Source organism: Odocoileus virginianus, chromosome 5 (genome assembly GCF_023699985.2).
Source record: "Odocoileus virginianus isolate 20LAN1187 ecotype Illinois chromosome 5, Ovbor_1.2, whole genome shotgun sequence".
Lineage (NCBI taxonomy): Eukaryota > Metazoa > Chordata > Mammalia > Artiodactyla > Cervidae > Odocoileus > Odocoileus virginianus.
Window position 1 is genome coordinate 81,353,893 of NC_069678.1, and position 17,001 is coordinate 81,370,893.

Sequence of the window (17,001 nt, forward strand, 5' to 3'; positions counted from 1 at the left end):
CGGGTTTCAGTAGTTGTAACATGCAGGCTCAGGAGTTGTGGTTCACGGGCTCCAGGTAGGGAGGGCTTCAGTAGTTGTGGTGCAGGGGCTTAGTTGCCCCACAGCATGTAGGATCCTCCCGGACCGGGGATCAAACCTATGTCCCTTGCATTGGGAGGCGGATTCTTATCCACTGTATCACCAGGGAAGTCCTAAAGCTAGATTATTTCTCATAAAAGCAGCATTACAAAATAAGCGTCAGTTTCCCTTAGCTAGCTACAGTAATAATAAGATAGAATTAATCCTGTAAGCATTATTGTTCAGAAAAAGTAAAAAGGTAACTGGAAAGTTGTAAAATTCAGCAACTGGAATCAGGAGTGCTCCTAGAATTAGGTCCAAAGGAGACTGAGAAGCCTGCACTCAGAAAAGGAGAGGCTGGACAGGAATGGGAGGAGATGAGGATAGGAGTGATGTAAGACCAAGAAGAAAGTTTGGCAATCAAGACAGGAAGGAAATAGTTTGACAATGGAAAGCGCCTGGCAAGTAAAATGAGAACCTAACAAGGGAAGAACAGGTGATGAATCAATTACAAGAGATTTTGCCTGCTGTTGTCTGGACTTCGTAAATAAGTTGATGAGGTTTGGATTTAATAAATATTAAAATTCTAAGAACACTTAAGAACTGCCGAGGGAGGCTGTGGAATAATCATCATAGGAGTAGATTTTGAAGGCTAGACTAGAACCCATCTATTATGGATGGTTTGAGACCAACACATCCATCCTGCTACCACAGAGAGAAACTAATGACTCTGCAGGCCTTCTTTTCAAACTTCTGAAAGGCTGGGGTGGGCAGAGAGGGAGGTTAAATTGGTGCTAACTTTGATTCTACTGTTTTACCACAGATTCCCTGCCATGATTATTGTATTAATTCAGAACAAATGACAAGCATTTTTCTCTCCAAACAAAAGAAGAGGATTTTTTGACAAATCCGTTCCAATTTTATTTTTAGTTTTTATTTAACATTGAAGTAAAAGCTGATTTACAATGTTGTTTTAGTTTCGAGTGTACAGCAAAGTTATTCAGTTATACTTATATCCATTCTTTTTCAGGTTTTTTTCCATACAGGTTATTCACAGAATATGAGTAGAGTTCCTTTTGCTATACAGTAGATCTTGATGATTGTCCATTTTATATATGTGTGTATGTATATGTTGATGCCAGACTCCTAATTTATCCATCCCCAAGACCTTTCCCCTTTGGCAACCATGAGTTTATTTTCAAAGTTTGTGAGTCTGTTTCTGTTTTATAAATAAGTTCATTTGTATAATTTTTTTGACTCTACATATAAGTGATATCATGATATTTGTCTTCGTCTGATTTCACTTAGTAAGTAAGGTCCATCTATCTTGCCGCAAATGGCATTATTTCATTTCTTTTTATGGTTGAGTAGTATTTAATTGTATATATGTACCACATCTTTATCCATTAATCTGTCGATGGGCATTTATGTTGCTTCTGTCTTGGCTGTTGTAATTAGTGCTGCAATGAACATTGAGGTGCATGTATCTTTTTTTTTTCTTTTTCTTTTTGCATGTATCTTTTTTAATTACAGTTTTCTCTGGATATATGCCTAGGAGTGGGATTGCTGGATCACAGGGTAGCTCTGCTTTTAGTTTTTTAAGGAATCTCTGTACTGTTCTTCATAGTGACTGTCCTGATTTATATTCCCACCAAAATAAGAGATTTAACTACTTGTCTTTATATGAAGTTTGCTGTCCAATATTTTTTAAAAGTTAATTAATAAATTAGGCAGCACCAGGTCTTAGCTGAGCATACAGATCTTCAATCTTCGTTGTGGTATACTGGATCTAGTTTTCTGACTAGGGAGCAAACTCAGACCCCCTGCATTGAAAGTGCCAAGTATTAGCCACTGGAACACAAGGGAAGCCCCCAATCTTCACATGCAGTCTTTGCCCTACATTTATATACCCATAACGGTACAATTCCACTTGCTAAGTTTATTTGTAGTTTGCAGTAAGTTGAACAGGGTTTGGGATGAAGTTGAATTTTGCTTAGCAAACCCTTTCTGTCATGGATTAAAATTCAGATTTTAAACAAAACTCGGGAGTACATAGGATGACACGTGTCCTTGAACACTTTTAAAGCACTATTTCATGATAGGCAACTGAAGTGATGGTTACCCCCTGCCACAGCATTTTAGGAGAGACTGTCTGTTCCCATTTTTGTCTCCCTATTAGACTATGAACTCCACAAGGCCAGGGGCTCTGGTTTGTTTGCTGGGAGTTCCCACCATTCAACCCAGTCTGGCACCTAAAGGGTGTACAGTGAGTTTTCTGATGAAATCAGTTAATCAGTGGAAAACATTATAGAAATTTGGAAGCCCTGTCTTAGGACATGATGAGAACTATCTTATTTTAGGGAGTTTTAGTTAGGTTTATATCCAGATTCTACCAATTATTGACAAATGTTTGATGTAGGATCTTCACTCAATTCAGAGCTCCTGCTTTCTCATCTGTTAAGTAAGGATAGTGGTAGTACCTATCATAACATAGAGTTATTGTGAGGTTTCAGTGAAATAATGCACTTCCTATCAGATACAAGCCTTCTGTGAAACAAGGTCCTTCAACCTCAGTGCCTCTGACGTGTGAGGCAGGATAATTCCTTGTGTGGGACTGGTTTGTGCATTGTAGGATGTTTACCAGCATTTCCATTTTCTACTGTTAGATGCCAGTACCACCCCCAACCTCCATTATGACAGCCAAAAATGTCTCCTGATTTGCCAAATGTCCCCTGGGAGGTAAAATCACCCCTAGTTGAAAACCACTGCTACACAGTTCCAGTATTTGATGTGTTATTGGTACAAGGGTAGACAAATAGATCCATGGAACAGAAGAAAGAGATAAAAAATGGACCCCTGCATATATGGAACATAATATATGACAGAAATAGAATTATGTATCAGTGGAGAAGAGACAGGCTATTTACTAAGTGGTGCTGGAGCAATTGATTGAAAAAAATTACAATTCTATATCATTCCATTCATAAACACTTATAAAGAAAATATGGGAGAGTATCTTCATTGTTTCATGCTAAGAAGGATTTCTTAAACAGGACACCAAAAAACCCCACAAAATACGAAGGAAAAGGTTATACCTTTTATGTTAAAAATCATGTATGTCAATGGCATCATAGACAAAGTGAAAATCTAAGGGGCAAATCAGAAGAAATTATTTGTGATCTAATACCCAATAAAAGATATGTATTTAGAATATAATGATAGAATGCCAGTCAACACCTAAATGTTGACTGTATTAGCTTCCTAGGCATCCTGTAACAAATTACCCACAAACTAAGTGGCTTAAAATAACAGAAATATACTTCTCACAGTTCTGGAGGCTAGAAGTCCGAAATCAAGGTGTCAGCAGCTCTGTTTCCTTCTGGCAACTCTAAGGGAGAATTGTTCCATGCCTCTCTCCTAGCTAGGGTTGTCAGTAATCCTTGGCATTTCTTGGCTTCTAGCCACATCACTCTAATCTCTGCCTTTGTCTTCACATCTTCTTCCCTGTATCTGTGTCTTAACATGGGCTTCTTAGGACACTAACTATTATATTTAGGGCCCACCTTGATCTAATACGGCTTCACCTAAACTTTGATTACATCAGCAAAAATCCAACCTCCAAATAAGGTCACATTCTGAGGTTCTGGTGGACTTGAATTTTAGAAGGATACTATTCAACCCAATACAATCCGCTCTTTGAACCTGTACTTTCACATTCATGCCATATGCAAAATATCTTTATTGCATCCAAACATCTCCGAAGGTCTTAAATTTCTCCAGCATCAACTTCAAGTCCCAAATCTCATCTAAATATCAATTTAGAAAGTCCCAAACCTCATAATCTAAATTTTGTAAATCAAGTGTGGGTGACACTCTGAAAATGCTCCACCATGGGACAAAATTTCTCTCTATCTGTGAACCTGTGAAGCTAGAAAACAAATTGCCTGGTTGCCAAATACAAAGGTGACAATCAAAAAAATGGGCAGAAGATCTAAATAGACATTTCTCCAAAGAAGACATACTGATGGCCAAAAAGCACGTGAAAAGATGCTCAACATTGATAATTAGTAGAGAAATGCAAATCACAACTACAATGAGATATCATCTCTCACCCATCAAAATGGACATCATCAAAAAATCTACAAACAGTAAATGCTGGATGTGTGTGGGTGAGCTTAGTCATGCCCAACTCTTTGCTACTTCATGGACTGTAGCCCATCAGGCTCCTCTGTCCATAGAATTTTCCAGGCAAGCATACTGGAGTGGGTTACCATTTCTTTTTCGTAGGGTGTGGAAAGAAGGGAATCCTCCTCCACCATTGGTGGGAATGTAAATTGATAAACCACTATGGAGAACAGTATGAAGGTTCTTAAAAAAACTAAAAACAGAGCTACCATAAGATCCTACAATCTCATTACTGGGCATATATCCAGAGAAAATCGTAATTTGAAAATATGCATGCACCCAAATGTTCATTGCAGCACTATTTACAATAGCCAAGCAGCCTAAATGTCCATCAACAGATGAATGGATAAAGAAGTTGTGGTACATATGTATACAATGGAATATTACTCACCCATAAAAAAGAATGAAATAATGTCATCTGCAGCAACATGGATGGACTTAGATATTGTCATACTGAATGAAGTAACTCAGACAGAAAAAGAAAAATATAGTGTGATATCAGTTATATGTAGGATCTAAAAAAGTGATACAGATAAATTTATTTACCAGACAGAAATAGAGTTACAGATATAGAAAACAAGCTATGGTTACCAGGGGCAAGGGTTGGGGAGGGATAAATAGGGAGGTTGGGATTGACATATACACATTACTACACGTAAAATTGATAACTATTACTATTAAAAACCTACTGTATAGCCCAGGGAACTCTTCTCAGTACTCTGTAATGAACTATATGGGAAAGAATCTAAAAAAGAGTGGACATATACAGTGTATTAAAACTCAGAGACATCAGTTTGCCATCAAAGGTCCATACAGTCAAAGCTATGATTTTTCCAGTAGTCATGTTTGGGTGTGAGAGATGGACCATAAAGAAGTCTGAGCACTGAAGAATTGATGCTTTTGGACTGTGGTGTTGGAGAAGATGCTTGAGAGTCCCTTGGACAGCAAGGAGATCCAATCAGTAGATCATAAAGGAAATCAATTCTGAATATTCATTGGAAGGACTGATGCTGAAGCTGAAGCTCCAAAACTTTGGCAACCTGATGCAAAGAACTGACTCATTGGCGAAGACCTTGATGCTGCGAAGGATTGGAGACAAGAGGAGAAGCGGATGACAGAGGATGAGACGGTTGGATGTCATCATCAACTCAATGGACATGAGTTTGAGCAAATTCTGGTAGATAGTGAAGGACAGGAAAATCTGGCATGCTGCAGTCCATAGTGTTGCCAAGAGTTGATCTCAAGCAAATTCAAAAGCTGGCAGGGCAAATTCCATTAGGTCTTGGGGCTGGAGAATCCTTCTCTGTGACTCTATCTGCCCTCTGAGACCAAGGAGGTCTCTTCAGCTCCTTCCTCTGGGCCCATCTCTCTGGCCTCTGTGTCCAAGGTACTGCCCTTGGAATCATTCTTCCTTTTACTTGAAGCATAACATATATATGTAGCTGAGTAATTTTTGCAACTCATTTCCTATCTGTAGAATCCCTGAATTCCCACAGCTTTCCTTCATTCTGTCTCTGTCCCCTTCAGTCGAGGTTGGCAGTATTTCTGCTGATATGACATTCTCACAAACCTTTGTTAGCCTTCTCCGTATATCAGGGGAATCCATGCCATTACACAAGAGGGCTCTCCACAGATCCCTCCTGTACAACCCATATGTCTATTCCTGGCTTCTGCTGAGGTGGTTGATTAGATCTGAAAGTCACACAACTAATCTCATCCACAACAGTTTGTCCAGCTACATACACCCTTGCCTCTCTTTCCAGAGTGTATGTATCATCTGAATATGCTGAAAATTTCTCAAATCATCAGGTGTTTGTTCCTTTTTGTTTAACAGCCCTTTCTTCAATTTCTTTCTTTCCTCTTATGTCTTACTGTAAGCAACAAGAAATTAGGTCATACTTTCCATCCTTTTTCTTGGAAATCTCTTGAACTAAATACCCAGATTCATTATTTACAATTTCTACTTTCTACTTTCCACCTAACAGTAAAACACAGTTCAGCCAAGTTCTCTGCCACTTTGTAACCAGGATTGCCTTTCTTTGAGGGTTTAAAAACATGTTTCTCATTTCCATCTGAGACCTCAAGAATTACCTTAACCTCTATATTTCTAGAACAGTCTCTTCAAGGCAATCTAGGCTTTTTCTATCGCGTGCCTTAAAATTCTTCTAGCCCCTACCTATTACCCAATTCCAAAGCCATTTCCACATTTTCAGTATTTGTTACAGCAGTACCCACTTCATAGTACCAAAATCTGTATCAGGCAGGGTTCTCCAGGGACACAGAACTAAATAGGTGAGATTGTCTTCTTCCCTCCCACCCCCATATGTATTATTCTCTCAGTGGGCATGATCTCTTTTACTTCAAGTTAAATAGTTGCAGATGTTAACTACATCTGCGAAATATCTTCACAGCAATACCTCTATTTGTGTTTGAATGAAGTACTTGGGTGCAATCTCAAATGCAACAGACAGAATGATCTCTGTTCATTTCCAAGGCAAACCATTCAGTATCATAGTAATCCAAGTCTATGCTCCAACCAATAATGCCGAAGAAGCTGAAGTTGAACGGTACTACAAGACCTTCTAGAACTAACACCAAAAAAAAATGTCCTTTTCATCATAGGGGACTGGAATTCAAAAGTAGGAAGTCAAGAGATCCCTGAAGTAACAGGCAAGTTTGGTCTTGGAGTAAAAAATGAAGCAGGACAAAGGCTAACAGAGTTTTTCCAAGAGAACACACTGGTCATAGCAAACACCCTCTTCCAACAGCACAAGAGATGACTGTACATGTGGACATCACCAGATAGTCAATACTGAAATCAGATTGATTATATTCTTTGCAGCCAAAGATGGAGAAGCTCTATACAGTCAGCAAAAACAAGACCGGGAGCTGACTGTGGCTCAGATCATGAACTCCTTATTGCCAAATTCAGACTGAAATTGGAGAAAGTAGGGAAAACCACTAGACCATTCAGGTATGACCTAGATCAAGTCCCTTACGATTATACAGTGGAAGTGAGAAATAGATTTAAGAAATTAGATCTGATAGAGTGCCTGAAGAACTATGGACAGAGCTTCATGACATTGTACAGGAGGTGGTGATTAAAACCATCCCCAAGAAAAAGAAATGCAGAAAGGCAAAATGGTTGTCTGAGGAGGCCTTGCAATTAAGGAAAAGGAGAAAAAGAAAGATATATCCATCTGAATGCAGAGTTCCAAAGAATTTCAAGGAGGAGATAAGAAAGCCTTCCTCAGTGAACAATGCAGAGAAATAGAGGAAAACAATAGAATGGGAAAGACTAGAGATCTCTGGTTCCAAATTGGGAAAGGAGTATGTCAAGGCTGTATATTGTCAACCTGCTTATTTGACTTATATGCAGAATACATCATGCGAAATGTGAGGCTGGATGAAGCACAAGTTGGAATCAAGATTGCCAGGAGAAATATCAATAACCTCAGATATGCAGATGACACTACCCTTATGGTAGAAAGTGAACAGGAACTAAAGAACCTCTTGATGAAAGTGAAAGAGGAGAGTGAAAAATCTGGCTTAAAACTCAATATTCAGAAAACTAAGATCATGGTATCTGGTCCCATCACTTCATGGCAAATAGATGGGGAAACAGTGGAAACAGTGGCAGATTTTATTTTCTTGGGCTCAAAAATCACTGTAGACGGTGACTGCTGCCATGAAATTAAAAGACGCTTACTCCTTGGAAGAAAAGCTATGACCAACCTAGACAGCATATTAAAAAGCAGAGACACTGCTGACAAAGGTTCATCTAGTCAAAGCTATGGTTTTCCAGTAGTCATGTACAGATGTGAGAGTTGGACTATAAAGAAAGCTGAGTGCTGAAGAATTGATGCTTTTGAACTGTGGTGTTGGAGAAGACTCTTGAGAGTCCCTTGGACTGCAAGGAAATCAAACCAGTCAATTCTAAAAGGAAATCAGTCCTGAATGTTCACTGGAAGGACTGATGCTGAAGCTGAAACTCCAATACTTTGGCCACCTGATGAAAAGAACTGACTCGTTGGAAAAGACCTTGATGCTGGGGAAGATTGAAGGTAGGAGGAGAAGGGGATGACAGAGGATGAGATGGTTGGATAGCATCACTGACTCGATGGACTTCAGTTTGAGTAAGCTCCAGGAGTTGGTGTTGGACAGGGAAGCCTGGTGTGCTGTAATCCATTGGGTCACAAAGAGTCGGACACAACTGATCGACTGAACTGAACTGAACCGATAGCCTAGCCAAGTTGGCATATAAAGCTAACCATCACATAAACCACAGAAAAATGGACAGTTAATAAGAAGAATGGCTAATTCATAAGGGAAGAAACTGAAATAGTCAATAGCATTGTAAATTGGTACAACCACTTGAAAATCTAGTGAAGTCAAAGATTCCTGAATAAGTAGGGAAGTAGGGGCTGGATCAGACAACAGAACCATTCTATGTTTTCTAGATATGAAAGGCTAAATAATGAATTAGGGGTTTATACAACAGTTAGAAGAGCAGGAGAGTAAAGGCTGGAGAAACCACTATCAAAGATAAAGTGCCACCAAAAGTCTCACCTTGAGACATCAATGATTGAGTAGTTCTCCAGAAGGCACTGGGAAGGTGCCATAATTCTCAGGAACCTGAGACACTTCCACCAATTGACTTAGTCTGAAATAGTGAAGCAGAGCAGATAGTTTTCTAGAGCTCCCTGGGAAGCTACTCTGGCTTTCATGTCTGCCCACATCTCTGGCTGCAATTATCTCCAGAGTAATGGCCTCCTCTCTTCTACTCTTCATCTCATCTTGGAGAACTACACATTTTACATGACTCAGACAACTGGACCCTTGGAAAGTTCATCAATGTAACAGTCTCATGAATGTTTATGTTTATTTCCCTCCTTCTGGCACTCATGTGTCTTATCAAAGCATCCAGTGTTTTGGATAAGCAACTTCCTGCTCATAGGAAGTTGCTTGCCTCTCACAGTCAACAAGATGTCATCAAGGCAGTGAATCAGCCATCTGTGGAAGCTGGTTTGGTGATATGGAAAGGAGATATGATCAAAGTCTCTAGAGTCTAGATTATGACAGTCAACACAGATTTGAGACAAGATACTGAAAGATGGGAATACCAGACCACCTGATCTGCCTCTTGAGAAACCTATATGCAGGTCAGGAAGCAACCGTTAGAACTAGACATGGAACAACAAACTGGTTCCAAATAGGAAAATGAGTACGTCAAGGCTGTATATTGTCACCCTGCTTATTTAACTTATATGCAGAGTACAGCATGAGAAATGCTGGGCTGGATGAAGCATGAGCTGGAATCAAGATTTCCTGGAGAACTATCAATAACCTCAGATATGCAGATGACACCACCCTTATGGCAGAAAGTGAAGAACAACTAAAGAGCCTCTTGATTAAAGTGAAAGAGGAGAGTGAAAAAGCTGGCTTAAACCTTAACATTCAGAAAACTAAGAGCATGGCATCCGGTCCCATCACTTCATGGTAAATAGATGGGGAAATTATTTTTTGGGGCTCCAGAATCACTGCAGATGGTGATTGAAGCCATGAAATTAAAAGACATGTCCTCCTTGGAAGGAAAGTTATGACCAACCTAGATAGCATATTAAAAAACAGAGACATTACTTTGCCAACAAAGGTCCGTCTAGTCAAAGCTATGGTTTTTCCAGTGGTCATGTATGGATGTGAGAATTGGACTATAAAGAAAGCTGAGCCCAGAAGAATTGATGCTTTTGAAGTGTGGTGTTGGAGAAGACTCTTGAGAGTCCCTTGGACTGCAAGGAGACCCAACCAATCCATCCTAAAGGAGATCAGTCCTGCATGTTTATTGGAAGGACTGATGTTGAAGCTGAACCTCCAATACTTGATGTGAAGAGCTGACTCATTGGAAAAGACCCTGATGCTGGGAAAGATTGAGGGCAGGAGGAAAAGGGGACGACAGAGGGTGAGATGGTTGGATGGCATCACCGACTCAAAGGACATGGGTTTGGGTGGACTCCAGGAGTTGGTGATGGACAGGGAGGCCTGGTGTGCTGCAGTTCATGGGGTCACAAAGAGTCAGACACGACTGAGCGACTGAACTAACTGACTGAAAGCGTAACTGTCTCTGCCAATAAAAGTGCACTGCTCTGGCTGTCTTTGCACATGCACACACAGACATGTGTTCTTCCCCATCCTTACCCCTGCCCCCATGCACACCAGAGAGACAGAGTAGAGGGAGAGAGAGAGAGAGTTCTAAAGTATCTCTCTGACACTTAAGTGCTCCTCTTGGCCTCTGCCACTCTTATCACACATAGAATTCAGGGAGCCCATTTCAATGGCAGCATCACCACTGTCATTTCTGACTTTCTGAGAATAGCCAATACAGAGCCTTTCAAGGATGCTAGTGCTCCCCTCACCAATAGAATCTTCAGAGTCTGGGTGAAAATAGTGTCCTATACTTTTAGGACACTCCTGTAAGTGATCATTTTGCCATCTTCAAAACAGAAGTCCTATCTCTTGCCCTTTCAGATCACTTAATCTGGCTTTTATTCCAATCATTTCAATGCTGTTATTTAAGATTACCAGTAACCTAATATTGCTAAATCAAAGGGACACTTCAACCTATAGCAGCATATAGCAATTGGTATTCACAATTTCTCTTCTTGGCTTCCGTATTGTCATTATGTTTTGAAGACATGTGCACCTCTTCCTTGTACATCTTTGAGTGTTTCTTTTCTGTCCCAAGGCTGGCTCTTGCTCCACTATTCATCCTCTAATGTTAGAGTACCTTAGGACTATTTTCTCAGGTCTTATTTATTCTTTTTTTTTTCCATTTATTTTTATTAGTTGGAGGCTAATTACTTTACAGGTCTTATTTATTCTTGCCACACTGACCTTTCTCCTTAGGTCATCTCACACATCTCAGGTCTTTACTTGGGTCAGTCTCTCTTCCTAGAATGCGCTTCATTCCCTTGTTACCTGGTCAGTTTCTTGTCTTCAGATGTCAAGCTAAATGTCACTGCCTCAGAGAAGATTTTCTTGATGCCTGGGGCTAGGTTAGGAACACTTTTCAACACTCAGTATTGCCCCTTTGGTCTCATCACTTCATGGTAAATAGATGGGGAAACAGTGGAAACAATGACAGACTTTATTTTGGGGGCTCCAAAATCACTACAGATGGTGATTGCAGACATGAAATTAAAAAACGCTTGCTCCTTGGAAGAAAAGTTATGACCAACCTAGAGAGCATATTAAAAAGCAGAGACATTACTTTGCCAACAAAGGTCCCTCTAGTCAAGGCTATGGTTTTTCCAGTAGTCATGTATGAATGTGAGAGTTGGGACAATGAGGAAGGCTGAGTGCTGAAGAATTGATGCTTTTGAAATGTGGCGTTGGAGAAGACTCTTGAGAGTCCCTTGGACTGCAAGGAGATTCAACCAGTCCATCCTAAAGGAAATCAGTTCTGAATATTCATGGGAGGGACTGATGCTGTAGCTGAAACTCCAATATTTTGGCCACCTGATGCGAAGAACTGATTCATTAGAAAAGACCCTGATGCTGGGAAAGATTGAAGGCAGGAGGACAAGGGGACGACAGAGGATGAGATGGTTGGATGGCATCACCGACTCAGTGGACATGAGTTTGAGTAAACTCTGGGAATTGGTGATGGACAGGGAGGCCTGGCATGCTGCAGTCCATGGGGTTGCAAAGAGTCAGACATGACTGAGCGGCTGAACTGAACTGATCGCCCCTTTACAATAATTTCATTTATAATTCCTGTTCCATGTCTCATTGCCTACTAAATTGTAAGCACATTGAGAATAGGAACAGTGTTAATACCCAACATACTTCCTGGCATATGGGTGGTGCTCACTATCTATAGATTATTCATAGATGAATATGGAAGTAAAGCTCAATTTGGATTTAATTTCAAATGGTTGAACAACTGTGGCTCAACTTTATTTGCTGATTAATCTATAAATTACTTGTAATTTGTAACACCTTCTTTTTCTTATATTATATTGTTATACCCTAATATTCTTTCTAGGCAGTATCTCCAGTCTCTGCTCTGTCTGTATGTGATTATGCCAGCATCATGCTGTTTTTTTTTTTTTTACAAGGTAAACTTTTATTTTGGAATTATTTTATTTTTTAAAGTTTTATTTATTTTTGGCTGTGTAGGATCTTAGTTGTGGTCCTTGGGTTTTGTTGCCTTACACAGGCTTCTCTCTAGCTGGGGTTTGTCTGATGCCTTTCTCATGATTAGACTGGACTTACAGTCTAATTACTGCTCTTAGAAAGAGTAATACAGAAGTGAATCGCCCTTCTCATCACACTTCATTGGGGTAGTTAACTTTTGTTAACATCATTAAGATCCCACATGCCACAGCAGTATGGCCAAAATAATGAAAAATAAAGTTTCTCTGAAGGGCTAACCATCACTCATTTTCTATATTTCTCCATAAGATATTAAAACTATCTTTAAATTATGTTATAATTTAAAAGTTAATATGATGACTGATTAGAATTGCACTTAACAATAGACTGATTGGGGAAGGACTGACATCCGGAAGCATGTCACCTGTCTCCATTTAGTCAAATATTCCTTTATATCTCTAGAAATTATTATGTGCTGATAACTAAGTTCTGGAGGCACGTAAGCAAATATGCAAGAATCTATTTTGTAGTCAGACACTGCCATCCTGCAGCTTGATGGTCAGTCTGAAGAAAATAGAAATGATGTTCAGGCTGCCCCATGGAAGAAATTTATCAGAGATATAAAGCTTGAGGTTTTTACTGAATTTTGCTGCATCAAACTAAAATATATAGAAAACAAGATTATGAAACTCAGAATGAGGTTTGAGGAAAATGCTGCCAAAAACACACAATCAGTGAGGTTAGGGACCAGGTTTGATTCGCCTTTGTATTCTCTACTTTGGCACACACTGGCAAACAATGAGTACTTGTTGAATGTCTGTTGAGAATAAATGAATAAATCAATGAATAAATACTCACTTGTGGTCTTAACCCTAAATTGTTGACCACATCAAAGATGTGTTTTGATCATTGTTATGACACACAGGCTTCCACGGATGATTCATTTTAATGCTCATATTATTCGAATGATTGGTCACTAGATTTTTCATTAGCATCAACAGTATTTTACATTCAAGTTTAAATGATGACAGAATCACTTAAAATGACATAAATTTAACAGCATTAAAAGCATGCTTACTAAAAAAAAATACACTCACTGGCTTTCCCCTTCTCCCCTGGGCCTCCCACCTAGATATCTGTCAGTGTTACCATAAACCAACCTAGTCCATACGACAGTAGAATAAAATGAAAACACTCTTATATAGATTATCTGCCAGTGGTGAAGACAGGAAAAAAAAATATGCTTACTATGAGTCCAACATATTTAGGCACAATTCTATAGAAAATTGTGTCTAAAAAGCAGAATATAGGGACTTCCCTGGTGGTCCAGTGGTTAAGAAACCACCTTCCAATATAGGGGATGCAGGTTTGATCCCTGGTTAGGGAACTAAGATCCCATTTGCCTTATGGCAGCTAAGCCCACATGTCTCAACTAGAGAGAAGCCTGTGCACTGCAACTAAGATCTAATGTGGCCAAAAATAAATAAATAAATAAAAGTATATTTAAAAAGCAGAATGTAAAATCACATCCACACAGTGATTATAGGACTTCCCTGGTGGTCCAGTGGTTGAGACTCTACACTTCCATTGCAGAGGGTATGGGTTTGATCCCTGATTGAGAAATTAGTATCCCGCATGCTGCAGGGTGTGCCAAAGAAACCCTCAACCAAACAAATGGTGATTATAATGATAAAACAAATCAAGTTTGCATATGGTAACAGGCATATATTCTTTCTGCTATTCAGCATCTATTTTCTTTTTTTCCTAAGAGCATACATGTTTGTTTGAAAGGAAACCACTTCTTACCAGTTCTCAGCCATGTATTGAGTTCTGATAATTCAGGTCAATCTAAACATCACCTTCTTGACCATAGTGGTTGAATTAGGGATGGGCAGGTAAACTAATTGGAGCCCACTGCTAGGGCTTGATGAGGTGTAAGAGTGTGGGATCTAGAACTTCTGCAGCTGTTTTCCTACCACACTGGGAGGGCCTGGGACTTGCTAAGGTCACCAGACAGAGCCTGAAGATAAAGCAAGGCAGTGGTAGGCCAAATAGTGTAGTTGAAAGAAACTTGGTACTTGGTGATTTAGTTCAAGCTGTTGGGTGAAGCCTCATATGAAACTGTACTTTTCAACAATTCCTTTATTGTTTATTGTTCTTTGTCATTTGCAAGTGAAATAGCTGATGGAGATACAGGCAAGAATTTGAAGGGAACACAGGAAAATGAAGAGAGTTTTGATTTGTTGCAGTGGTGGGACTGAGAGTAAATTTTTCTTTCTTTGATTTCTAGTAATAGTGTTATTTATTTATTTATGGCTGCATTGCGTCTTCACTGTGGTGCTCAGGATCTTTCGTTGCAGCATGTGGGCGTCTCTGTAGTTGTAGCCCATGGGCTCCAGAGCTCACAAAAAGCAGCTTTGTTCAGCAAGCCGTCTTAGTTGCCCCATGGCATGTGGGATCTTAGTTTCCCAACCAGGGATAGAACCCATGTCCCCTGCGTTGGCAGGTGGACTCTTAGCCATTGGACCACCAGGGAAGTCTCTACTAACTTTGTTAAATGACTGACAAGGGTGTCTGGATATTCAGGTTCAGTTCAGTTCAGTTCAGTCACTCAGTCATGTCCAACTCTTTGCGGCCCCATGGACTGCAGCACGCCAGGCCTCCCTGTCCGTCACCAACTCCCTGAGTTTACACAAACTCATCTCCATTGTGTCGGTGATGCCATCCAACCGTCTCATACTCTGTCATCCCCTTCTCCTTCAGTCTTCAATCTTTCCCAGCATCAGGGTCTTTTCCAATGAGTCAGTTCTTCGCATCAGGTGTCCAAAGTACTGGAGTTTCAGCTTCAACATCAGTCTTCCAATGAACACTCAGGACTGATCTCCTTTAGGATGGATGGTTGGATCTCCTTGCAGTCCAAGGGATTGTCAAGAGTCTTCTCCAACACCAAGTTCAAAAGCATCAATTCTTTGGCGCTCAGCTTTCTTTATAGTCCAACTCTCACATCCATACGTGACTATTGGAAAAACCATAGCCTTGACTAGAGGGACCTTTGTTGGCAAAGTAATGTCTCTACTTTTTAATATGCTATCTAGGTTGGTCATAGCTTTTCTTCCAAGGAGCTAGTGTCTTTTAATTTCTTGGCTGCAATCACCATCTGCAGTGATTTTGGAGCCCCCCAAAATAGTCTGCCACTGTTTCCATTGTTTCCCCATCTGTTTGCCATGAAGTGATAGGACCGGATACCATGATCTTAGTTTTCTGAATGTTGAGCTTTAAGCTAACTTTTTCACTCTCCTCTTTCACTCTCACCAAGAGGTTCTTTAGTTCTTCGTCACTTTCTTCCATAAGGGTGGTGTCCTACATATCTGAGGTTATTGGTATTTTTCCTTTTTTTTTTTTCCTTTTATTTATTTATTTATTTTTTTAATTTATTTTATTTTTTTTAATTTATTTATTTATTTATTTTTTTAAATTTTTATTAGTTGGAGGCTAATTACTTTACATCATTACAGTAGTTTTTGTTATACATTGATATGAATTAGCCATGGATTTACATGTACTCCCCATCCCAGTCCCCCCTCCCACCTCCCTCTCCACCCGATCCCTCTGGGTCTTCCCAGTGCACCAGGTCCAAGCACTTGTCTCATGCACCCAACCAAGGCTGGTGATCTGTTTCACCCTAGATAATATACATGTTTCAATGCTGTTCTCCTGAAACATCCCACCCTCGCCTTCTCCCAGAGTCCACAAGTCTGTTCCATACATCTGAGTCTCTTTTTCTGTTTTGCATATAGGGTTATCGTTACCATCTTTCTAAAGTCCATATATATGTGTTAGTATACTGTAATGGCAAGGTGAAAAGACAGCCCTCAGATTGGGAGAAAATAATAGCAAATGAAGCAACAGACAAAGGATTAATCTCAAAAATATACAAGCAACTCCTCCAGCTCAACTCCAGAAAAATAAATGACCCAATCAAAAAATGGGCCAAAGAACTCAACAGACACTTCTCCAAGGAAGACATACAGATGGCTAACAAACACATGAAAAGATGCTCAACATCACTCATTATCAGAGAAATGCAAATCAAAACCACAATGAGGTACCATTATACGCCAGTCAGGATGGCTGCTATCCAAAAGTCTACAAGCAATAAATGCTGGAGAGGGTGTGGAGAAAAGGGAACCCTCTTACACTGTTGGTGGGAATGCAAATTAGTACAGCCACTATGGAAAACAGTGTGGAGATTTCTTAAAAAGCTGGAAATAGAACTGCCGTATGACCCAGCAATCCCACTTCTGGGCATACACACCAAGGAAACCAGATCTGAAAGAGACACATGCACCCCAATGTTCATCGCAGCACTGTTTATAATAGCCAGGACATGGAAGCAACCCAGATGCCCATCAGCAGACGAATGGATGAGGAAGCTGTGGTACATATACACCATGGAATATTACTCAGCCATTAAAAAGAATTCATTTGAATCAGTTCTAATGAGATGGATGAAACTGGAGCCCATTATACAGAGCGAAGTAAGCCAGAAAGATAAAGACCATTACAGTATCCTTTTATTTTTATTAGTTGGAGGCTAATTACTTT